This window comes from Hyla sarda, chromosome 5, assembly GCF_029499605.1.
Source record: "Hyla sarda isolate aHylSar1 chromosome 5, aHylSar1.hap1, whole genome shotgun sequence".
Lineage (NCBI taxonomy): Eukaryota > Metazoa > Chordata > Amphibia > Anura > Hylidae > Hyla > Hyla sarda.
Window position 1 is genome coordinate 355,732,080 of NC_079193.1, and position 25,101 is coordinate 355,757,180.

Genomic DNA, 25,101 nt, shown 5'->3' on the forward strand with positions numbered 1-25,101 from the left:
CCACAATCTTTTGTAAAGCTGATTGACAGATAGTGTGGACCAATCCTAAAATGTCCAGCCCCTGCCCATATAAGGGAGCTGCAGCCAATAGACGCTCTCTTGTTCCTGGGCTGCAAAGCAAGCAGCATCTCTTCTCTCTTGGGTTCCGTATCGTTGGAGAGTCAAGATCTGCGCAACTTACAATGGCAACTACTAGGCCAAAGCACACATAATAAATTTGTGAGCAAGGCAGAAAAACATTTAGATTTTGACATCCCTACACAATTATGAGAAAACTGTCAACTGGAAAAGTTGTAAAAAAAAGAGTCGCAAAAAAAAATTAAGTGCGACATATTTAGAGCAAAAATATAGCCTACATACAATGATAAAATCCCCCTTATTTATAAAGGCCAGCGTGCAGCATTTTGGCTTGTAATTTGCAAAAATAAAAAATGGTACCGATGCCGTACGCCACATTTTTAAGTGTTTTAGTGTCCAAAGAAGGGAGTGTAACTTTAAAGGGGTACTCTGGTGGAAAACTTTTTTTTTTTTTAAATCAACTGTTGGCAGAAAGTTAAACAGATTTGTAAATTACTTCTATTAAAAAATCTTAATCCTTCCAGTACTTATTAGCTGCCGAATACTACAGAGGAAATTCTTCCTTTTTGGAACACAGAGCTCTCTGCTGACATCACGAGCACAGTGCTCTCTGCTGACATCTCTGTCCATTTTAGGAACTGTCCAGAGTAGGAGAAAATCCCCATAGAAAACATATGCTGCTCTGGACAGTTCCTAAAATGGACAGAGATGTCAGCAGAGAGCACTGTGCTCGTGATGTCAGCAGAGAGCACTGTGTTCCAAAAAGAAAATAATTTCTTCTATAGTATTCAGCAGCTAATAAGTACTGGAAGGATTAAGCTTTTTTAATAGAAGCCATTTACAAATCTGTTCAACTTTCTGGCACCAGTTGATTAAAAAAAAAAAAAAAAAAGTTTTCCACCGGAGTACCCCTTTATGGGGGAGATTTATCAAAACCTGTCTAGAGGAAAAGTTGCCGAGTTGCCCATAGCAACCAATCAGATCGCTTCTTAAATTTTTCAGAGGCCTTTTTTGAAAATAAAAGAAGCGATCTGATTGGTTGCTATGGGCAACTCTTTTACAACTTTTACTCTGCACAGGTTTTGATAAATCTCCCCCAATGAGCAGCAGTTTGTGGTGTGAAATCTGGTCGAGGTTACATGTGCCAAGATATATTCGGAGCATCTTCATCCTCGCTTATGACCCCATCCGCCACCACGTGCGGGCTTATTACCCTGCGCACTTTCCATTCTGTTCGTTCCCTCTATAATCCCATTCGTTACTCCGCGCTTTGACTTATGTAATGAAGTCATTACGTTCACTTTGTTTTTCACATTTTTTCCTTTTTTATGATTATGAAATCTGAACCATTTTTGCACTTAAGAAATTCTCCAATAAATCCAGGAAAATGAGTGAACTCAGTTCTGATACTCTATAAAGTGAAATTGCTGTTTTATGGGACAGATGTCTCTTATCCTTGTAAGAACGCCGGATTCGTAATCTGGTGAAGTGAGGGCTGAACACAGACAAGTGTTTGCTGCCCGGCCAATAGCAGATGGCTGGAATATGGAGACGTAATAGAGTCAGTGAGGGAGATTTATTTTACCCTGTGCGGAGGAATAGTTGGCCCGTTGCCCATAGCAACCAATCAGATGGCTCCTTTAATTTTTCAGAAGCCTTTTTAAAAATGAAAGAAGTGATCTGATTGGTTGCTGTGGGCAACAGGCCCACTTTTTTCTTTGCACGATAAATCTCCCCGAATATTTCAACTACAAAACCTGAACATCTCCTCTCCCATCCACCACACTGAGATTCTACTGCAGCGTTTCCCAAACAGAGTGCCCCCAGCTGTTGCAAAACTACAACTCCCAGCATGCCCGGACAGCCAAAGGCTGAATAAAGACCTTTTTGGGGGATTTTTATCTCCCTGCATCACGTAGACAAATCTGCCCGAAAATTTCCAACAAAAGCGCCACATTAGTAAACAGCTAACACACACATAAAAGAAAGTCCACAAATGAAAACCTGACCCTCTTACTAAATGAGGGCCATTATGACCAAGAACTTCATTTTTGTGTACCAAATTGTATTTTTCAATGGTTCCCGTACCCACCTTTAAGAATATTTTATTGTTTATTTTTCCAATGTATCTGAAGGGAAAAATGAATCAGCTTTTGCACAGGTCTTGATTAAGAATTTCCTATCACTTTGCTTCTAAAGCTCCTATGCTGACTGATGTGTCTCCATGGAAACAGAATACAAACACTCCCTGTGTACAATCGGAGGGAGGAGGTCCGCTCTCTTGAGCCCCAGCGTGACTCCAAATAAGTATGAACAAAATGCAGATATGGCAGTGGTAAAGATAAATTCTTTATTCGGATCCCAATAAAAACCGCAAGGAATGCGGAACAGACATTAAAACAGCAACAGAGAGACAGTGTGGACGCGTTTCGGGTTTAACCCTTCATCTATGCACAAAAAGTCTCAGGTATAAGCATGTATATGTAGGGATTCGGAAGTGGAAAGAGCGGAGTTCTAGGATCCAATCCCAGAAATTCTTGCATTTGCTTTTGGGTTATATCATAGTATATATATGTATATATACTTTTGTATTTGAGATCTTCATTTCATCTAAATAAAACACAGCACCGCTTTTCCCATGTTAACGTGTATTTTTATCTGTTATCTTCTATGTATATGATTTGGGTGTTATTGTGTCATAGCATTATTGATATGTTTACTGTGTACAGGTTGTTTCGGTGGTGGAAGGAAGGGGTTAATTTCTTGGATTGTATCCTAGGACTCCGCCCTTTCCACTACCGAATCCCTACATATACATGATTATACCTGAGACTTTGTGTTCATAGACGAAGGGTTAAACCCGAAACGTGTCCGCGCTGTCTCTCTGTTGCTGTTAAAGGAGTTCTCCACTGCCCTGTGTTCCGTAGCTCCGCTCGCAGCGTCCTGAAGTTCATTACTCCGAACGCTGTGTGCGGGCTTCTGTGTTCGAGGCCGCCCCCTTGTGATGTCACGCCAGCCCCCTTCCCATAGACTTTCTTTGAGGGGACGGGCGTGACGTCACGAGGGGGCGGGCATGACGTCACAAGTGGGCGGCCTTGAACACGGAAGCCCGCACACAGCGTTCGGAGTAATGAACTTCCTGACGCTGCGAGCTGAGCTCCGGTATTTATTGGGATCCAAATAAAGAATTCATCTTTACCACTGGTATATCTGCATTTTGTTCAATCCTTGTGTAGTCTGATCCTGCAGTCGTACTCCCTCCCCTACATCCTTGTCAACCTATTGTATGTAAATTAGAAAGTAAAGGATAGATGGAGGGGAGAACCATAAGACTGCAGGATCAGACTACAAAAGATTTGTTTGTACAGTGGTCCCTCAACATACCATGGTAATTCGTTCCAAACGACCCATCGTTTGTCGAATCCATCGTATGTTGAGGGATCCGTGCAATGTAAAGTATAGGAAGCTGTACTCACCTGTCCCCCCCGCTCCGGACCCAGTGGCGGATCCAGGGGGGGGGGGGCAACTGGGCAATTGCCCCCCCCCGAGATTGCTGTCCCCCGCCCCCTAGAATGGTGGAGCCGAAGCTGTAAGCTTCCACTCCACCATTCACTAACCTAGGCAGTCTCACACGCTGTGAGTACACAGCGTGTGAGCTGCGGGGACGCGATTTGGGATTTGGAATATGTGCCACTGTTAAGGGCACTGTATCGGAGGGGGAGGGGGATTCAAAAACTTAGGGGGGGGAGAGAAAGGGGAATTTTTAATGTGAGGTGCTACAGGGCAAAGCACTGGGGGCACTATATGTTAAGAGCACATGACAGGGGGGGCCCCCTGTGCTGTGCCCCTCACATATAATGCCCCCTGTGCTGTGCCCCACACATAATGCCCCCTGTGCTGTGCCCCACACATATAATGGCCCCTGTGCTGTGCCCCCCACACATATAATTTATATGTGTGGGCACAGCACAGGGGGCATTATATGTGAGGGGCACAGCACAGGGGGCATTATATGTGTGGGGCACAGCACAGGGGGCATTATGTGTGGGGCACAGCACAGGGGGCATTATATCATATAATGCCCCCTGTGCTGTGCCCCACACATAATTCCCCCTGTGCTGTGCCCCACACATATAATGCCCCCTGTGCTGTGCCCCACACATATAATGCCCCCTGTGCTGTGTCCCACACATAATGTCCCCTGTGCTGTTCCCCTCACATATAATGCCGTGCTGTGCCCCACACATATAATGCCCCTTGTTCTGTGCCCATCACATATAATGGCCCCTGTGCTGTGCCCCACACATATAATGCCCCCTGTGCTGTGCCCCTCACAAATAATGCCCCCATCATGCGCCCCTCATATATAATGCCCCCATCCTGTGCCCCTCATATATAATGCGCCATCATGCGCCCCTCACATATAATGCCCCCTGTCCTGTGCCCCTCACATATAATGCTCCTGTCATGTGCCCCAAACATATAATGCCCCCTGTGCTGTGCCCCTCACATATAATGCCCCCTGATTGGACAGGACAGGGGGCATTATATGTGAGGGGCGCATGATGAGGGCATTATATGTGAGGGGCAAAGAACGGGGGCATTATATGTGAAGGGCACAGCACGGGGCATTATATGTGTGGGGCATATGACAGGAGCATTATATGTGAGGGGCACAGCATGGGGGGCATTATATGTGAGGGGCACAGCACAGGGGGCATTATATGTGAGGGGAACAGCACAGGGGACATTATATGTGAGGGGCACAGCACGGGGGGCATTATATGTGAGGGGCACAGCACAGGGGGCATTATATGTGAGGGACGCATGATGGGAGCTTTATATGTGAGGGGCAAAGAACGGGGAATTATATGTGAAGGGCACAGCACAGGGGGCAATATATGTTAGGGGCACAGGGCATTATTATGTGGGGGGAACAGGACGGGTCATAATTATTATATGTAGGGGCACAAGATGGGGCATTATTACTATATGTGAAGGCACAGAGTGTTTTGCATTTCAGAAGTATATTGTAGATTATGAGAAATTTCTGGGGTGGTATGTTTTTTATGGGCCACAATACATTTGGGTATTTTATTCAGAGGGTGCACTGCACAGCAAGTTATATTCAGAGAGTGCAGTGTGTGGTAGTGTTAAATTTAGAGGGTACAGTGTGTGGTAGTATTATATTCAGAGAGTGCAGTGTGTGGTAGTATTATATACAGAGGGTACAGTGTGTGGTAGTATTCTATTCAGAGAGTGCAGTGTGTGGTAGTATTAAATTTAGAGGGCACAATGTGTGGTAGTGTTATATTCAGAGGGCACAGTGTGTGGTAGTATTATATTTAGATGGCGCAGTGTGTGGTAGTATTATATTCAGAGGGTACGGTGTGTGATAGTATTATATTCAGAGGGTACGGTGTGTGGCGGTATTATATTCAGAGGGTACAGTGTGTTGTATATTCAGGAGGTACAGTGTGTCAGAATTATATTCAGAAGGTATGTGCCAGTATTATATTCGAAGAATACAGTGTTTGGCAGTATTATAATAATTATTGTTTTCATATAGAGGATCAGAATCCGCTGACATAGTGAGGAGACGTGTGGGCATCAAGTTCTGCAGAGAGAGCATTTAGCTGGAACAATTCCCGGCGGTATGTACATCTGAATTAGATAAGAAAAGACTATAGAGAAGACGTCACCTGTAATCACTGATATCATTGTGTATTCTCTTCACTATAGAGAAGACGTCACCTGTAGTCACTGATATCATTGTGTATTCTCCTCACAATAGAGAAGACGTCACCTGTAATCCCTGATATCATTGTACATTCTCCTCACTATAGAGAAGACGTCACCTGTAGTCACTGATATCATTGTGTATTCTCCTCACAATAGAGAAGACGTCACCTGTAATCCCTGATATCATTGTACATTCTCCTCACAATAGAGAAGACGTCACCTGTAATCACTGATATCATTGTGTATTCTCTTCACTATAGAGAAGACGTCACCTGTAGTCACTGATATCATTGTGTATTCTCCTCACTATAGAGAAGACGTCACCTGTAATCCCTGATATCATTGTACATTCTCCTCACTATAGAGAAGACGTCACCTGTAATCACTGATATCATTGTGTATTCTCCTCACTAGACGTCACCTATAGTCACTGATGTCATTCTGTATCCTCCTGTTTGTGTCCCATCAGAGCTGGAGTCACTGAAGAAGTTCTGCAGTAATGATGGGTGAAACAACAACTCCCAGCATCCCCTTACCACTACTTAGGTCATACTGGAAGCTGTAGTTTTAAATGGTAAAAACTTCTTTAGCACTTTCCCATTCTGTGGCAATTGGTATATTTGATAATTATTCTGACAAGTGAACATGGCCTAAGAGTCTTAAACAAGGTTATGACTGTATAAAACATTTAATAATATTGTAAGTTCCGTAAGCCACACAAGTTTTCTGTCCGCCAACACAAAATACTATAATAGTGCCCCTCCCGAGACTCGACTCTGGATCCGCCCCTGTCCGGACCAGGTCCTCACCGCTCCCGCTGCTGTCCAAGGGGCTCCCGATGCTGTCCCGCTGCTCCGGTGTCTTCTTCGGGATCCTCCGGTGTCTTCCACATCTTCTCCGGTGTCAGGGCCTCGCTTTCTGGTGACGTTATTACGCTGCTGCGCCGGCACGGCGTGCGTAGCGACGTAATAACGACGCCGGAAAGTGAGGCCCGGACCCTGGAGAAGATGTGGAAGACGCCGGAGGATCGCAAAGTGGACCCGGAGCAGCGGGAATAGGTAAGCGAACCTGCTGGGGCACATTACACTGCTATCCGACAGCAGCTTAAGCATTTTGCGCTGTCGGATAGCAGTTAATGCGATGGCCCCGACATATAAAAGCATCGTATCTCGATTTTATCATATGTCAGGGCCATCGCATGTCAGGGCCATCGCATGTCAGGGCCATCGCATGTCGGGGGGTTACTGTAGTCTGTTGCCGCGGAGATACATCCGTCTGCAATAAATTTTCTTAATTTGCTTTTTTTTTTCTATATTTTTAAGTGTCTTGAAGCAATGTTCCCCAACCTGTAGCTCCCCAAAATTTCTATCATGTTAGGCCTCATAGGAGCTGTAGTTTAGCAACAGCTAGTGATACCACATATGTATATGTTTTTTTTTTTATGTCTTATTACATTTGTTAAAAAAAAATAAAAAATTGCTGCCTTTGTTTGTGTAATGGGGCTGGCAGTCATTGTCCACATCAGTGTTTCCTAAGCAGTGTGCCTCCAGCTGTTGCAAAACTACAACTCCTAGCATGAGAGTTGTAATTTTGCAACAGCTGGAGGCCCACTGGTTGGGAAACACTGGTCTACATCCTATGGTGCCCCAATTACTATTGACTATGGCATCCAAGTGGCATCGTAATAGCAGCCCTTTCATGGCTCTGTTCACAATGTACCCGAACCCTATAGTAAAATTTCTCTAAAAACCACTCAAAACATCCAATATTATAGATTTTACCAGAACAGCGACCCGAAAGATCACAAACACTGCAAAACAATCAGAAAAACATCAAATAGCATTTGAACCTTTTGAGAGGACAAAAAGTAAGTTTACAAACACTAGAAGCTTGGAAGAATGGGATCTTATGGGCGTAAAGCTGCTTCACCATCCCAATGGAATTAATATAAAACAAAAACTTAAAGTAACATCTGGCAAAAGGAATTCCAGCAGCAGATACAATAAGAAAACATTTTATGTCAGTTCGGGGATTGAACAGGGAATGTATTGTCAGAAAATAATAAATTATTTAGATCAGGCATAAACATGTATATGTATATATATATATATATATATATATATATATATATATATATATATATGCAGTACAGACCAAAAGTTTGGACACACCTTCTCATTCAAAGAGTCTTCTTTATTTTCATGACTATGAAAATTGTAGATTCACACTGAAGGCATCAAAACTATGAATTAACACATGTGGAATTATATACATAAAAAAGTGTGAAACAACTGAAAATATGTCATATTCTAGGTTCTAGACACCTTTTGCTTTGATTACTGCTTTGCACACTCATTCTCTTGATGAGCTTCAAGAGGTAGTCACCTGAAATGGTCTTCCAACAGTCTTGAAGGAGTTCCCAGAGATGCTTAGTACTTGTTGGCCCTTTTTGCCTTCACTCTGCGGTCCAGCTCACCCCAAACCATCTTGATTGGGTTCAGGTCCGGTGACTGTGGAGGCCAGGTCATCTGGCGCAGCACCCATCACTCTCCTTCTTGGTCAAATAGCCCTTACACAGCCTGGAGGTGTTTGGGGTCATTGTCCTGTTGAAAAAGAAATGATGGTCCAACTAAACGCAAACCGGATGGAATAGCAGCTGCTGCAAGATGCTGTGGTAGCCATGCTGGGTCAGTCTGCCTTCAATTTTGAATAAATCCCCAACAGTGTCACCAGCGAAGCACCCCCACACCATCACACCTCCTCCCCCACACCAGCACACCTCCTCCCCCACACCATCACACCTCCTCCCCCACACCAGCACACCTCCTCCTCCACACCAGCACACCTGTGAAATGAAAACCATTTCAGGTGACTACCCCTTGAATCTCAACAAGAGAATGCCAAGAGTGTGCGTAATCAAAGCAAAAGGTGGCTACTTTGAAGAATCCAGAATATGACATATTTTTGAACTTTTTTGTTATGTCTATAATTCCACACGTGTTAATTCATAGTTTTGATGCCTTCAGTGTGAATCTACAATTTTCATAGTCATGAAAATAAAGAAAACTTCGAATGAGAAGGTGTGTACAAACTTTTGGTTTGTACTGTATATATATATATATATATATATATATATATATATATAAATATATATATATATATATATATATATATATATATATATATATATATAACTTTATTTATTTATTTATTAATTTTTTTTAATCTACATTTAAGTTTTTTTTCTGTCCTTTTTATGTTTTAAAAACTGAATATATGTTTTACATCTTGGCAAAACATAAAAACATTTTATCTTATTTTTATAGAAATCGTGGCTTATACAAAAAGACCACTAGGGGTCCCCATACCCCCCATACCATCCAGAACATAATCCTGCCCGGCAGCAGCAGCATCTTTGTCCCAGCTGAAGCACAGGATGGGACAAAGTCCAAGAAGTGAGGATGCAGGACTGGCAATCCTCTGTGCTCAGACTGCAGCATGTAAACAAGAGAGAAGGAGGTTACAGAGCAGCCTGCAGTGATTGGATGAAGAGACCCGGTGCAGCACAGAAGACTCAGGGAAGAGGTTAATGCATTGTGAGTGAGGGCGGGCTCAGTGATTGCCTCGGACATGCCCCTTCCTGAGCAGTGGATGCCATAATGAGTGAGCAACAGAACAGAGGGATCTGTGAGCCAAATACAGACGCTAGACACATGAAAAGACATGTAAAGCATCTGCATGACCTAGTGAGTAACATATAGAAGCATTATTTTTTTCTGATATTGCAATTTTCACACTGAAACTAGAGCGTATATAATGGGCTGTAATGTTGTTTCCCTGGTTGAACTTGATGGACATATGTCTTTTTTCGACCGTACTAACTATGTAACTATGTAACTATGTTGTCTTTACCGAAAATTGCTTGTCAACTTTACTGTATAGACTAAGGCAGATTAATCAGAGTCATCTTATATCATTACAGGCTACATAAATATTGGTGTTTAGATCTCTATTAGAAAATTAATTAGCTCTGTAAATTTTGATGCTAGAACACAGTGATGTCAAAACTACAATAGCACTGAAGGAACCCTGATGGACCCTGTTGTATGTCCATCAGGTACCTTTTGTATTTGCTATGCCACTCATTCCCAACCAGTGAGCCTCCAGCTGTTGCAAAACTACAATTCCCAGCATACCCGGACAACCTAAGGCTGTCCAGGCATGCTGGGAGTTGTAGGTTTGCAACAGCTGGAGGCACACTGGTTGGGTAACTCTGGGTTATACTATGTGTCCAGCGGATGATGGTTGCAAAAATTATAGAAATAGTCTTCTTATTTCTCAACCAAGTGTCAAGGAGGTGAGGCCAAGTTGCTTTAGTGCCACAGCCTGGCATGCCTCCTCCTTTTTCACCCTTACCTCCCAGCCCCCACTGGACTGGCGTGCGGGGCTCTGTATGTCAATTTTGTCTATTGTTTCTTTAAGGGGTACTCCGGTGGAAAAAATGTGGTCAAGTCAACTGGTGCCAGAAATGTAAACAGATTTATAAATTACTTCTATTTAAAAATCTTAATCCTTCCATTACTTGTCAGCTGCTGTATGCTCCTCAGGAAGTTGTGTAGTTCTTTCCAGTCTGACCACAGTGCTATCTCCTGCCACCTCTGTCCATGTCAGGAACTGTCCGTAGCAAGTGGTTTGCAATGGGGATTTCTTCCCGCTCTGGACACTTCCTGACACAGACAGAGATGGCAGCAGAGAGCACTGTGGTCAGACTGGAAAGAATTACACAACTTCCTCTGGAGCTTACAGAAGCTGATAAGTACTGGAAAGATTAAGATTTTTAAATAGAAATAATTTACAAATCTGAATAACTTTCTGGAACCAGTTGATTAGAACCCTTTATTTATTTTTTTTTCCCACCGGAGTACCACTTTAATTCTTGAAGGTTTCCTCCTGGCATCTTTCAAGAACTAAAATTAAATATTTACAAATTGACATTTGCATAAACTGGAAAAAAAAAAAAGAAGGTCTGAGTGGAGAACATCAGCAGAGCGAGCGGAGATTGGGCACGAACCCCTGGCTCCTACTAAATGACCTGTTGATTGGACTTCGGAGCATTTGACTTCCCAGAAGTTACAGCTAATGGAGGAGACAGCTGAGCTTGTTCTTATAAGACGTACCGCCGCCATAGCAAACAGGAAGATGTTATATGAGTTACCGGATAATATTCTCCTCGATGTTTAGAATCCTATCTAGTTATTATATAACTTCACAATGAGGAAAATGCAGTAAAGTAACTATTCCGAAATGAATTAAATACAAAAATACACAAAAAATAGGTGGCACTACAATCCAGGAAAAAGGTCTATATGTCTGCACAAGAAGATCAAAGTTGATCAAACTCACCCGATGTATGTGGAGGTAACAGAGTTTTAAAGGGGTACTCCGGTGAAAACCTTTTTTCTTTTAAATCAACCGGTGCCAGAAAGTTAAACATATTTGTAAATTACTTCTATTAAAAAATCTTAATCCTTTCAGTACTTATTAGCTGCTGAATGCTACAGAGGAAATTCCTTTCTTTTTGGAACACTGATGACATCACAAGAACAGTGCTCTCTGCTGACATCTCTGTCCATTTTAGCAACCGTGCATAACAGAGGTATGCTAAGGGCAGCATGGTGGCTCAGTGGTTAGCACTGCTGCTTTGCAGCGCTGGGGCCTTGGGTTCAAATCCCACTAAGGACAACAATAAATAAAGAGTTATTATTATTATAATGACATCAGCAAAGAGCACTGTGCTCGTGATGTCATCAGAGAGCATTCCAAAAAGAACAGAATTTCCTCTGTGGTATTCAGCAGCTAATAAGTACAGGAAGGATTAAGATTTTTTAATAGAAGTAATTTACAAATCTGTTTAACTTTCTGCCACCAGTTGATTTAAAAGAAAAAAGGTTTTCACCGGAGTACCCCTTTAATCTCCTCTCCTCCGCTAACACCCCAAGAACCAGTTAGACGTTTTAAATCCACATGAAGACAGAGATAACGGGGAGACAAAGGGAAAGTAACTCATCCTCTTCCTCTACTCATATCCACATACAGTGACCCCTCGACCTACGATGGCCCCGACATACGATCATTTCAAGATACGATGGCCTCTCAGAGGCCATCGCATGTTGAAGGCAGCATCAACATACGATGCTTTTTTATGTCGGGGCCATCGCATAAACGGCTATCCGGCAGCGCATACTGCTTCAGCTGCCACCGGATAGCCTTTTACGGTGCCCCGTGAGCTCCAGGGATGTCTCTTACCTGTCCTCGGGGCTCCGGAGCATCCTCTTCGGGATCCCCTGCATTGTCGGCGCTCTCCATCGTCGTCATCAAGTCGCTGCGCACGCCGTCCCGTCATCCAATAGGAGTGGCGTGCGTAGCAACGTGATGACGGCGACGAAGAACGAAGATGCCGGGGAAGCAGAGGCCTTGTCGGGGACAGCAGAAGCTGATCCAGCACTTGGGTAAAAAGTTGCAGCTTTATTAAGGTCCGAATCCGACATACAAACTTCACACGGTAAAACCGACACCCTCCCTTGTCATACGCGTTTCAAGCGCATGCGCGCTCTTTCTCAGTGACCTTGTCGGGGACACCTCGGGGACGCGGCGACAGCGATGGACGGCGACATCCCTGGCAGCGGTGACGAGCGGTGACGGTCCGGAGTGGCAGGGACAGGTGAGTGCAACTTCCTCTAACAGTGGTCTACAACCTGCGGACCTCCAGATGTTGCAAAACTACAACACCCAGCATGCCCGGACAGCCGTTCGCTGTCCGGGCATGCTGGGTGTTGTAGTTTTGCAACATCTGGAGGTCCGCAGGTTGTAGACCACTGTCCTATACTTTACATTGCACGGATCCCTCAACATACGATGGTTTCAACAAAAGATGGTCCGTTTGGAACAGATTACCATCGTATGTTGAGGGACCACTGTATATGTATGGCGAGAGCGCTGTAAGGTTACCCAGATCCTGTATAGAGGTCCAGTAGTACATAGAAAAGCCAAATAAAAAAAATAAAAAAATAATAGCCCCTGCGCTCTGAGGAGTGGACTGTAACAATATCAATATCACAATCGGGTGTGTAATACACTTACTTCAATTGGGAGGATGCGGAATAAAGTCTACACTTCCTCCCTCCAAGATGGCGTATCATAATCCAGACCAGTCTCACTATATTCATTGGAGTTCCGAGCCCAGCTTCATTAATGTAAGCATTTGTTTAATGTTGCGATTAAAGTAAATTCGATTCGTCACGAACTTCACGGCTCGCCAGTTGATGACTTATCCTGCATAAATTAGTTCAGCCTTCAGGTGCTCCGGTGGGCCGGAAAAGGTGGATACAGTCCTAGGAAAGAGTCTCCTAGGACTGTATCCACCTTTTCCAGCCCACGGGAGCACCTGAAAGCTGAACTAATTTATGCAGGATAAGTCATCAACTGCCGAGCCGAGAAGTTCGTGACAAATCGAATTTACTGTAAGTTCGCTCATCTCTAGTTGCGATGCGTATCCGAGGTAATAGATAACAACCTCCTTCATCAGGCATGAAAAAAATATCACAGAACATACCTTATATATGCTTCTAGCTTGCTGGTGTCCCTTAGTTCAACTTCCCCTCTGCGCCACTCTGGAGATGTCCGGGCCGGACCAGAAGTGGGCGCATCTCCAGACTGGCGCTGAGGTAGTTATATTCTTGTACATAGGGGCAGTATTATAGTAGTTATATTCTTGTACATAGGGGCAGTATTATAGTAGTTATATCCTTGTACATAGGGGCAGTATTATAGTAGTTATATTCTTGTACATAGGGGCAGTATTATAGTAGTTATATTCTTGTACATAGGAGCAGTATTATAGTAGTTATATTCTTGTATATAGGAGCAGTATTATAGTAGTTATATTCTTGTATATAGGAGCAGTATTATAGTAGTTATATTCTTGTATATAGGAGCAGTATTATAGTAGTTATATTCTTGTATATGGGAGCAGTATTATAGTAGTTATATTCTTGTATATAGGAGCAGTATTATAGTAGTTATATTCTTGTATATGGGAGCAGTATTATAGTAGTTATATTCTTGTATATAGGAGCAGTATTATAGTAGTTATATTCTTATATATAGGAACAGTATTATAGTAGTTATATTCTTGTATATAGGAGGCAGTATTATAGTAGTTATATTCTTGTATATAGAAGGCAGTATTATAGTAGTTATATTCTTGTATATAGGAGGCAGTATTATAGTAGTTATATTCTTGTATAAAGGAGGCAGTATTATAGTAGTTATAGTCTTGTATATAGGAGCAGTACTTCTCTTTATTCATACTATTTAGATAGAAACTTGTTATACTTGTAACAAATCCTATACATTACGAGTTGTTATTTAATGTTTTTAATGTATTAGTTAGCACGCACCTGTTCCGTGGGCGTCACCCGGGGAGGTGTGCTCTTAAGGGTGACGCTTCACGGAACAGGTAGGGTCTGAAGAAGCGTGATACGCACGCGCAACAGCTGTCACCCAGCTTCTCACTGATGAGCTAGTCCTACCTTCTGGCGTCCGTGCTCCATGTCTCTGCACTGTTGAAATAAAAAAAATTGCACCGTATCCTGGTGAGTGACGTCCCTCTCTTTCTTTTTTGTGCATACTTTTGTGAATGCTGCATCTTTAAGGGACTTGGAACCACACAGTGTACAGTGCCTGCCAGCACTTTACGGAACTATTGCGGACATATTCAGGAACCAGGTTGCATACACCTTGCTGCTGAAGCACTAAGGGAGGAGCGCTATTTGGGGTAGTGGTGCCAACTATCCACTCTTGCCGAGTTATTATAGTAGTTATATTCTTGTATATAGGAGCAGTATTATAGAAGTTATATTCTATTATATAGGAGCAGTATTATAGTAGTTATATTCTTGTATATAGGAGCAGTATTATAGTAGTTATAGTCTTGTATATAGGAACAGTATTATAGTAGTTATATTCTTGTATATAGGAGGCAGTATTATAGTAGTTATATTCTTGTATATAGGAGCAGTATTATAGTATTTATATTCTTGTATATAGGAGCAGTATTATAGTAGTTATATTCTTGTATATAGGAGCAGTATTATAGTACTTATATTCTTGTATATAGGAGCAGTATTATAGTAGTTATATTCTTGTATATAGGGGGCAGTATTATAGTAGTTATATTCTTGTATATAGGAGGCAGTATTATAGTAGTTACATTCTTGTATATAGGAGCAGTATTATAGTAGTTATATTGTATATAGAAGCAGTATTATAGTAGTTATATTCTACTATATAGGAGCAGTATTATAGTAGTTATATTCTTGTATATAGGAGGCAGTATTGTAGTAGTTATATTCTTAAAGATACAACAGGTGCAGCACAGCTCACTCGGTCGCCCCTCCCGCTCAACGGACAGGACCGGACCACAGTCCATATAATCGTGAAGAAGAAATGGGATTGTCCAGAGCAGGATATCAAGCAATGCGGTTTTTATTCAGCGGTAACGGTGAATGATGACAAGGTGATGCGTTTCAGCCACGCTCAGCGTCCTTAGTCATACAAAACAATAGTGGAAGTGAATTGCTTTTATGGAGGGGAAGATTGGGATCCGCCCTCATGGGAACCTTCCCAGAGCTTAACCCTTTATTCACCTCCACCTAGCATGCATGGTAAAAACGCATGTTAAATGTGAACAATGGTCAAAATATTAAAACACTTGATTCACAAGTGATAATATAGAAAAAGACATTGGTTCTGTTACGCTGAGCGCTCCGGGTCCCTGCTCCTCCCCGGAGCGCTCGCGGCGTTCTCCTCTCTGCAGCGCCCCGGTCAAACCCGCTGACCGGGAGCGCTGCACTGACACTGACGACGGGGATGCGATTCGCATAGTGGGACACGCCCGCTCGCGAATCACATCCCAAGCCACTTACCCGTCCCGGTCCCCGGCTGTCACGTTCTGGTGCGCACAGCTCCGCTCTCTAAGGCGCGCGCGCCAGCTCTCTAAGATTTAAAGGGCCAGTGCACCAATGATTGGTGCCTGGCCCAATCAGTCTAATTAGCTTCCACCTGCTCCCTGTCCATTTAACCTCACTTCCCCTTCCCTTCCTTGCCGGATCTTGTTGCCTTGTGCCAGAGAAAGCGTTTATAGTGTTTGCCTTACCAGTGTTCCTGACCTCTTGCTATCGCCATTGACTACGAACCTTACCACCTGCCCCGACCTTCTGCTACGTCTGACCTTGCCTCTGTCTAGTCCTTCTGTCCCACGCCTTCTCAGCAGTCAGCGAGGTTGAGCCGTTGCCGGTGGATACGACCTGGTTGCTACCGCCGAAGCAAGACCATCCCGCTTTGCGGTGGGCTCTGGTGAAAGCCAGTAGCAACCTAGAACCGGTCCACCGACACAGTCCAGGCCAATCCCTCGCTGACACAGAGGATCCACATCCAGCCTGCCGAATCCTAACAGGTTCTTACTAAACGTTACAAAAGCAAATTACATTATGTCAGATTGCATATGTCTATGTGCGATCTCGTTAAAGTAGACTGAAATAGCCAACCTAAATTTAATTTAATATCATATTATATATATCAAATAGGTTTTAAACACCGATGCGGTTGCATACCCATTCATGGAACATCAACGGCAGCATCAAGTAATCATCCGATAGGATCGCACATAAACATATGGGTATATACGGAAGAATCTAACTATCTCAAATCTCCCACATATAATATGCATGTTATTCAATACTTATTTTATATATATATATATATATATATATATATATATATATATATATATATATATATTATCTAATGCATGTAGAGAGAAATGAGACAGAGATGGACTTCCTCCCCCCATCTAACAACCTATGCGAAAACAGTACATTGGGAATGAAAAATAAACCCCTATAGGGAAACAATAGATTAATAATGGAGAATTACGTTTTGTCTTAAATTCAAACCAAGGGGACATCTGGTTTGAAGTTTAATGATCCAGAAGACTTCTCTGTCCAGTAATTTTTGTTTAATATTACCTACTCTAATATTTTGGGTGACCCTCTCAATCCCCTGGAGGCTGAGACCAGAAAAATCACCCTCATGGTTTTCGGCAAAATGCTTACTAACCATGTAAAGATGTCGAGACTGAAAATGTGGAATGTCTGACAGGTGTTTTCTGGTCCTTGTCTTCAAGGGATTGGAGGTGCAACCCACATACTGTAGTTGACAGATGTTGCATGTCATCAAATACACTATGTGGTTCGTATTGCAATTGATATATTCTGATATACCAAATGTTTCTTTAGTAACTGTGGACATGAAAGTTTTAGAATTCTTCATGATTTTACAACAGATACATTTTAAATGCCCGCATTTAAAGTTACCCTTGGTATTAAGCCAAGTGGGTTTCTTTTCCACACCGGAACTAAATAAGCTTGGGGAGACATATTGGCCGATGGTTTTAGCCCTCTGTGACACAAATTTATACCCGTTTTCCAAAAATGTTATATATTGATTATCGTTGGCTACCATGGGTAAATATTTTCAACTATTTTACATATTTGTTTGAAATCATGGCGGTAGTTTGCGGAAAAAACAAGGGGTTTAACCTCCTTGTCACTCTTGGTAATCTGAGATGATAATTTTTTGCCATATATCAAATCAGACCTGTTTTTTCTCCTGGCAATATCCTTGGCTCGGTCCAATGACCATTTCCGATATCCCCTCTGTTTTAATCTTACTGATATGTCCTCCACTTCATTTTCAAATAACTCCAATGTGGAGCTATTTCTCCTAGCTCTAATCATTTCTCCCACCGGGAGGTTTTCAACCTCGTGCGGTGGATGGCACGATCCTGCTTGCGGTATCGAATTCGTGGCCAGTTCCTTACGGTAAGTAAAAGTGGTGACCGTGGAATTCAATAAATCACCCCTCAATTTCAGATCCAAAAAACTAACCTCAGACTCATCACAATGAAGTGTGAATCTGAAGTTACAAGGATTCTGATTGAGGTACAGGCCAAACTGCTGTATGGTCGGCATAGATGACCCCCCGATAAACAGGAGGTCATCTATGTACCGACCATACCACAGGATGTGCTCCCAAAACGGATTGTCCTGTGAGAAAAGAAAATTCTTTTCCCACCAGCACATGTAAATGTTTGTCAATGAAGGCAAGAATTTAGCACCCATAGACGCTCCGGTGATCTGCAGAAAGTAGTTGCCATCAAACATAAAAAAATTATGTGTGAGTAAATATTCTACTACCAAAATAATAAAATTCTGCAGATCACCGGAGTATGGGGCATAAATGGACAAAAACCACTTTAGGGCAATCAATGCCTCCTTGTGCGGAATCACAGAGTATAAAGCAGTGACGTCAGCCGTTATCCATCTCATCCCGGGCTCACACCGGATGTTGTCCATGGCAACCAGGACATCCCTGGTATCCTGGAGGAAACCCGGGATGAGAGGGACCAACGGCTGAAGTCTGGAATCAACCCACTCACAGAGTCTCTCATTCAGTGAGCCAATTCCAGCCACAATGGGTCGCATCTGGGGAGGGAATACATTTTTGTGGATTTTAGGGAGCGAGTGAAATATTGCCATAACTGGATTAGCTATTTTAATATAGTCTGCCTCTTTGGACGTTAAATGGCCTTCACTCACTCCCAAGTCCACCAAGCTGTATAATTTATTTTTGAATTGTGGTGTTGGATTCACTTTTTAACATTCTATAAGTTTTTATATCAGATAAAATATCCATATTTAATTGTCTATATAATTTGGAATCCAACACCACAACTCCCCCACCCTTGTTCGCTCCACGAATCACTATATCTCTAATGTCAGAAAGTTCTTTCAAAGTTATAGTTATATAGTTATATTCTTGTATATAGGAGCAGTAGTAGTTATATCCTTGTATATAGGAGCAGTATTATAGTAGTTATATTCTTCTATATAAGAGGCAGTATTATAGTAGATATATTCTTGTATATGGGAGCAGTATTATAGTAGTTATATTCTTGTATATAGGAGGCAGTATTATAGTAGTTATATTCTTGTATATAGGAGGCAGTATTATAGTAGTTATATTCTTCTATATAAGAGGCAGTATTATAGTAGTTATATTCTTGTATATAAGAGGCAGTATTATAGTAGTTATGTGCAACACAAAAAGAGAAACACAGCCACACATCCACCGTTTGTAATTTGATCTACTTGCTTCTCAGCATAATTTCAAAAACTAACAGGTTAGTAGTAGACATTTTGATCAAAAAGTACAAGCCCACTCGCCACGTCAAGGCCACCTCGTTATAGTGGGTCCCTAACCTGACACTGGCGTAGCACCCAGCAGCTACCACTGCCTCCGAGACCCCATGCCCAACGGGGGGAGCGATCCAGTGGCCAGGCAGCCCCACTACTGCCCAACCAAGCCCCTGGCTCTGGGTCACTCCACCCCACAGACAAAGCATCACAGAAACAATGGCTGCCACAGAGAACCACACCAGTATGAAACCTACCATGTGCTCACTGCCAGAGGGCTGGGAGAATGGTAGGAGGAAACCCTTATGCAGTTTCCTGCAAATTAAAAAACGCCTGGGCCAAATGGGTGGAGCGGAGTGCTGGCAATGGAAGAAGGGAGAGACTACAAATGTGCAACACAAAAAGAGAAACACAGCCGCACATCCACCATTTGTAATTTGATCTAATTGCTTCTCAGCATAATTTCAAAAACTAACAGGTTGTTAGCATACATTTTGATCAAAAAGTACAAGGTAGTGGACGCCGCCCAGTGCTACGCCATTTTATGCTAGGGTTTGTTAGGGACCCACTCTTAATAGGTGGCCTTGACACGGCGAGTGGGCTTGTACCTTTTGATCAAAATGTATACTAACAACCTGTTAGTTTTGGAAATTATGCTAGAAGCAATTAGATCAAAATGCTAAATTGTGGATGCGCGGCCATGTCTGTTTTTCTACCTGGATTCACATTGTGTATTCTATCACCTCCTATATCCCTGTTTTCTTCCAATTGGCCTAGCCCTCTGCCCCACCCCCTCAGCCCAACCCTATATAAGTAGCACGTAGCTACACTGGGCCCTTTCATTTTTTAGCAGCCTCCCAGTCTGACTGGGAGCCTATGGTAAGTGAGCCTTACACCTTGTTCACACTGGTGTGATGCTGTGCGGCATCCATTGCTACCACGGTGCCGTGTCTGTGGGGGGGATGCGGCCCAGTGACTGATTCGAGTGGCATGGGGGCCGCACTGCCGGTGGGTCGTTCCTCCCTGTGGGCACTGGTGTCGTGGCGGTGGTGGACGCCGCCCAGTGCTATGCCATTTTATGCTAGTGACGTTAGGGACCCACTCTAACGAGGTGGCCTTGACGTGGCGAGTGGGCTTGTACCTTTTGATCAAAATGTATAATAACAACCTGTTAGTTTTTGAAATTATGCTGAGAAGCAATTAGATCAAAATGCAAAATTGTGGATGTGCGGCCATGTCTTACATGGTAAGTGAGCCTTACACCTTGTTCACACTGGTGTGGTGCTGTGCGGCATACGTTGCTGCCGCGGCGCCGTGTTTGTTGGGGGTTGCGGCCCGGTGACTGGTTCGAGTGGCATGGGGGCTGCTCTGCCGGTGGGTCGTTCCTCCCTGTGGGCACTGGTGGACGCCGCCCAGTGCTACGCCATTTTATGCTAGGGACGTTAGGGACGTGGGTGCAGTCTTGTAAGTTACATTTATCGAAAGACTACTCCATGTCCTCTCTGCCTGTTTTCAAAAACTTTCAGTGTCTCCTGATCCTGAAGCTTCCATGTCCTCCATATTAATGGAGTGGATTCACAGGGGCAGGAAAGTTCTTAAAGTAGTAGGCAACCAAACATTATTTAAAGCCGAGCTTCTAGCAAATCACTGAGATAAAGGCAAAACCTGGGGGTGCAGTATATACGTAGAACCGTCGTACAATAATCCCATAAGTAGTAGAGAAAAAAATCTTCACTCACTCACTGTAGTTGCTGGTAGTCACTTTTTAATATCCTTTCATCTGGGTACTGGAGGCAGATACAGAACGTGGAGGGAGCAATGAATAAGCGACCGGTTTTGCACACACGGGCGCTTTCTCGAGCTTGGATACGTTATCAAGTAATTTTCTCCACCATGAAAGTTTTCATCCACATCACACAAAAACGGGCTCTGCCCTATAGTCAGTTCTTGCATTTGAAAAACATTTATAAAAAAGAAAGATATTTTGAGATTCAGGCTCAAGAGTTGTATGGAAGATTACTCATGAGAGGCTACCCCACCAATGAAGCTCTGGGAGAAAAAAAATCCCAAGAATTGATTTAATCACAAAGAATTACAAAAAGAGAAAAAGAATAATAAAACAAGAAAAGAAAGACACACAGAGATTCATGTTCTCATTCAGACATAATGTTATGTCCGATACAGTTAAATAAGTTATAAAAAACAACTGGTTCATCATTGAGAGCTATCCGATTTTTTAAGACATTGCCAGTAAAAAACCATTGATGTCATTTAGAAAGAAAAAGTGTTAGCAATATGCTAGTTAGAAGTACCCTTCCCACTGATAAAAAAAGAGAAGGAATGGTTATCTTCCACAATCCCGGCCAGGAATTTTAAATGTGGACACTGTTTGCACTTTCGTTTATTTTTTCAACAGGTACATTTTACACTTTTGGCGGCTTTGAGATTCAAATCAGAGATTTAATTTGTTGCCGATCCCATTATGTGGTCTATGGAGTTACTTGTCCCTGTAAAAGGTTTTATATTGGATCGACTATCAGACCACTAACAATCTGATTTCGGGGAACACCCCAGATCCGTACATACTGGACACGGCTGTGCACACTTAATAAATCATATAAGATCGGCACACACAGGGAATGCAGAGGTTCTACAATTCTTCGGCATCCAAAGAGTTAAAGAGGCAGTATTATAGTAGTTATATTATTGTACATAGGAGCAGTATTATATTGTAGTAGTTATATATTTGCTCATAGTGGGTGTGCTATAACAGTTATATTTCTGTACATACGGGGAAGCATTATAGTAGTTATAATTTCATCCATTGGTGAGCATTTACCAGGAATTGATTCTGTTAGTAGCCATACACCTGTGAGTGCCTTATATTACCAGGACAGATTTTTATGCACTGAATGTAAACAATGAAGACCTTGAGAACCATGAGGAATTTATAAAGTATATCTGAAACTCATCTAACTTTGCATTACACAAATAAAGTGAGCTCGAGAAATAATAATAAGGGTTATGCTGTTCATGTATAAAAAGTGCAGGGATGAGACCTCTGGACACTTGGATTATGTTAAACAACTTTTACTTTTTACTCAACTCCTTGTACAAATCCGGTATAAAACAGATGCTTCAATAAAGTGTGATATGCTACAGCTTTGTAGTTAGAGGAATGGATATTCGGTCACTGTTCCTTCAGGTAGTGCTTTTATAGTTACTCCATAAACGGTGGTCCCGCAACACAAGACTGGAGGGGCAAGCTGTGCATAACTAGCTTGCCCCCTGACTGGTGAGCAGTAAGAGGTTAAGAAATATACAGGCAAGGTTTTTAGCCCCCTCCCCCGCCTGTAAAACTTGCCAGTGGCTACAGTGGTATGTCCCATGGGTGGGGGGGGGGGGAAGGAGTGCACCAATCAGGGGTTTAATAGTTTCCCGGGCTTTCAGAGGCCCTCCCCTGGGTATTTATAGCTGTGGTGCCTCCCTTCCCCCCTCAATCTGCCCAGGACCCGGAGTTTTGTCTGCCGGTTGGTATGTATCTGCCCCTTATATTATGGCCCGGATGGAGCGGGAGGGTGAGGGCTGGCATGCTCGCTTGTAGCTGAGCTGGCCTCCCCTCCTGTTGCACCCTGGCATTGGGTTCGGGAGGCTGGCGGACCTCTCACCCTCTCACAGTCCCGCCATCCAAACCCTCCATCACCTCCTCGCCCCGATTTCCCAAAAAACCACCACTGCGGCCGCTGCTGTCCCTCTTCCTGAGTCCTCTGCTGCTGGTTTCCCGGCGCCATTCCGGGCGGCGGCAGAGTACCCGCAACCAGGTGGTCTCCAGCGTGCCTTGTCCCACGCCTGCGGTGGTGAAGTGGTTCCTCCAGCTTTTGTGCCTTCTCCATATTCTGGACTTAGCTGAGCGTGCTGTTGCAGGGGGGTGGGGAGGGGGCTCTATTTTCGTGCCTGCCCTTGGTGCTTTGGCGGGCCAGTTGTCTTCAGCTGGCTAGGCTGGGTTGGTGCCCTCTCCTTCCCCGGTTAGTGTGCTTATGGCTGTTCTGGTAGTTTCCGCCTTTTGTTCCTGTGGCGGATATAGGTGTATGTCTATGTTGGTCTCTGGTTGTAAGTTGGGTACGTCTCTTCTTGACGGGGTGCTTTGGTGTGGTATCAATTTCTGCGGTGCACGCTTAGGTGAGTGGTCTTTTGGCCTTACGCTCTGGATGACCGGGTTTTGTGGATTTAGCTCCTGAGGCTTGTTCCTTATTTTGAATCGGTGGCACCCAGTTACGGTTTTGTTTCTTTTGGTTTTCTCCCCCTTTGTTTGGTGTTTCTCACTAGTTGTAGTCCCTCCCCCGCTGCTCTGTTTGTCCTAGTGTATTGTCTGATGTTTTCTCCTGTTTTGCTCCCGATCTCTGGTAGGCATGGGACTCCTGTATGTAGTGCTGGGTGCTTTAGCTGATGTGGCGGTGGGTAGGTTTCGCTTGAGTCTCAGTTTGTCTTTCCTCGTGGGTTCTTTTGTTTGTGGTGGTTTTCCGGAGGGGGATTCTTCTGTGCTCTACGCTTGTTGGGGTGTGTTTTGTTGCAGTCTTCCGCATGCCGCGTTGGCGTTGGTATGCAGTTTTCCTGTGGACGGGGAGTGATTGCGTTTTCTCTGCTTTGGTTTCCTCGGGGCTCGCTAGTTCCGCATGGAATATGGTTTTGGGCGGAGTTTTTTCCTGCAGGTTGTCTCTGGCCGCCGAGGGTGTCTGGTATTTGGGCCCCCGCATATGTGCCCCTGGTACGCTTTGGGCTGACATTTCGGTTGGTTGGGGTTTTTTCAAGGGTCGTGCGGTGGCCTGGCCTGCTTTCAGTTCCCTGCACGGGGAGCTCGCTTTATTCTCGGATGTGGCTGGTTTGGTCGGTTGTTGGTGTGGTGTTTGGTTTTCCAGTGGTGCTGTGGGGGGGTTTACCCCTGGGTCTTGGTAGTCAGTGGGTTTCTGCCATGCTTGGGGTTTTGTTTGTGCTTTTCCCTTGGTGTTGGTTGTGGGACTTTGGGTGCTTGCTTCGGCAGCTCATGTTCTAGACTTGTAATGTTACTGTGTGGGTTGAAAGGCCCCTGCGCTTGGTTGCGCGCTAATTTTGTAATGCTTTTCTTCTTTTCTAGTGTGTGATTTGAGTGATCATGGGGCGTGTTTTCTTCCTGTGCTCTGTTTGTTGCATCTAGTGCTTCGCTGTTTGGAGTTACAATTTCTTTCAGGGCTACACTCCCTGGGGTCGGTATTGGGTGTTGACGCTTTGTCCTGTTTTCTCTGGCTGTAGTTCCGGATGGTTGCTTGTGTGGCCGGCCCATGGGTCATTGGGGAGAGTGGTGTAATTCTTGGTCCGCTTTGGTGGCTCCTGCGACTTGGTCGCACTCACGGTTCGGTGCTTGCGAGTGGTTGGTGTTGGTGTGGAGGCCGGGATGTCTACAGTCGAGGAGGGTCCCGGAGGTTCCAAAGGGTCTGTGGACAGGGGATAAAAACATAAAAAAGTTTTTAAAAAATGAATAAATAAATATTGGTTTCGGTACCTGGAATGCCCCTTGAAGTAACCTTACGAGGCTATAATGTTTGATTTCCTGTTTCGTTTTAATAGGATGTGATAACGGAAGTTATCTGCTGTGTCACCTCTCCAAGGAGGTTCGAGATTTGGGCAGTGTTCTCAGTGTATCCTAATAACATTCACCTACAAAAAAATAAAAAAAATAAAAAGTTGAGTGGCTTTCCCGCTGTGCTGCGATCCATTGGGGTGCGGTTGGTGCACGGCACATGGCAGGGGGTGATTTTCTTTCTGCTTTGTGGGTGGTGTATACCTAGGGGCTGGGCCCGCGAGTGGGTGGTGTATACCTAGGGGCTGGGCCCGCGAGTGGGTGGCCTTGCTGTCGGCGACCGTTTTTTCCTATCGGTTTTTGGGTCGCTTGGTGGCGGCTGCGGGTTTTTGGTTGTCGCTTTTGCGTAGT

At 43.8% G+C, this 25,101-nt stretch overlaps 1 long non-coding RNA gene across 2 annotated transcripts in view; it reads left to right on the top strand.

The window, feature by feature from the left end:
- The first annotated feature begins 1,906 nt into the window (after window positions 1-1,906).
- LOC130274392 (uncharacterized) overlaps window positions 1,907-25,101 on the top strand; it is a 41,613-nt gene continuing 18,418 nt past the window's right edge. The window contains exons 1-3 of one of the 2 annotated variants that reach the window (XR_008844355.1): window positions 1,907-2,545; window positions 5,648-5,732; window positions 9,147-9,566. This is a non-coding gene — a long non-coding RNA (uncharacterized LOC130274392). Of the gene's footprint in view, window positions 2,546-5,647; window positions 5,733-9,146; window positions 9,648-25,101 lie in introns of those variants that run through there. The other variant, XR_008844354.1, reaches the window with a different exon arrangement.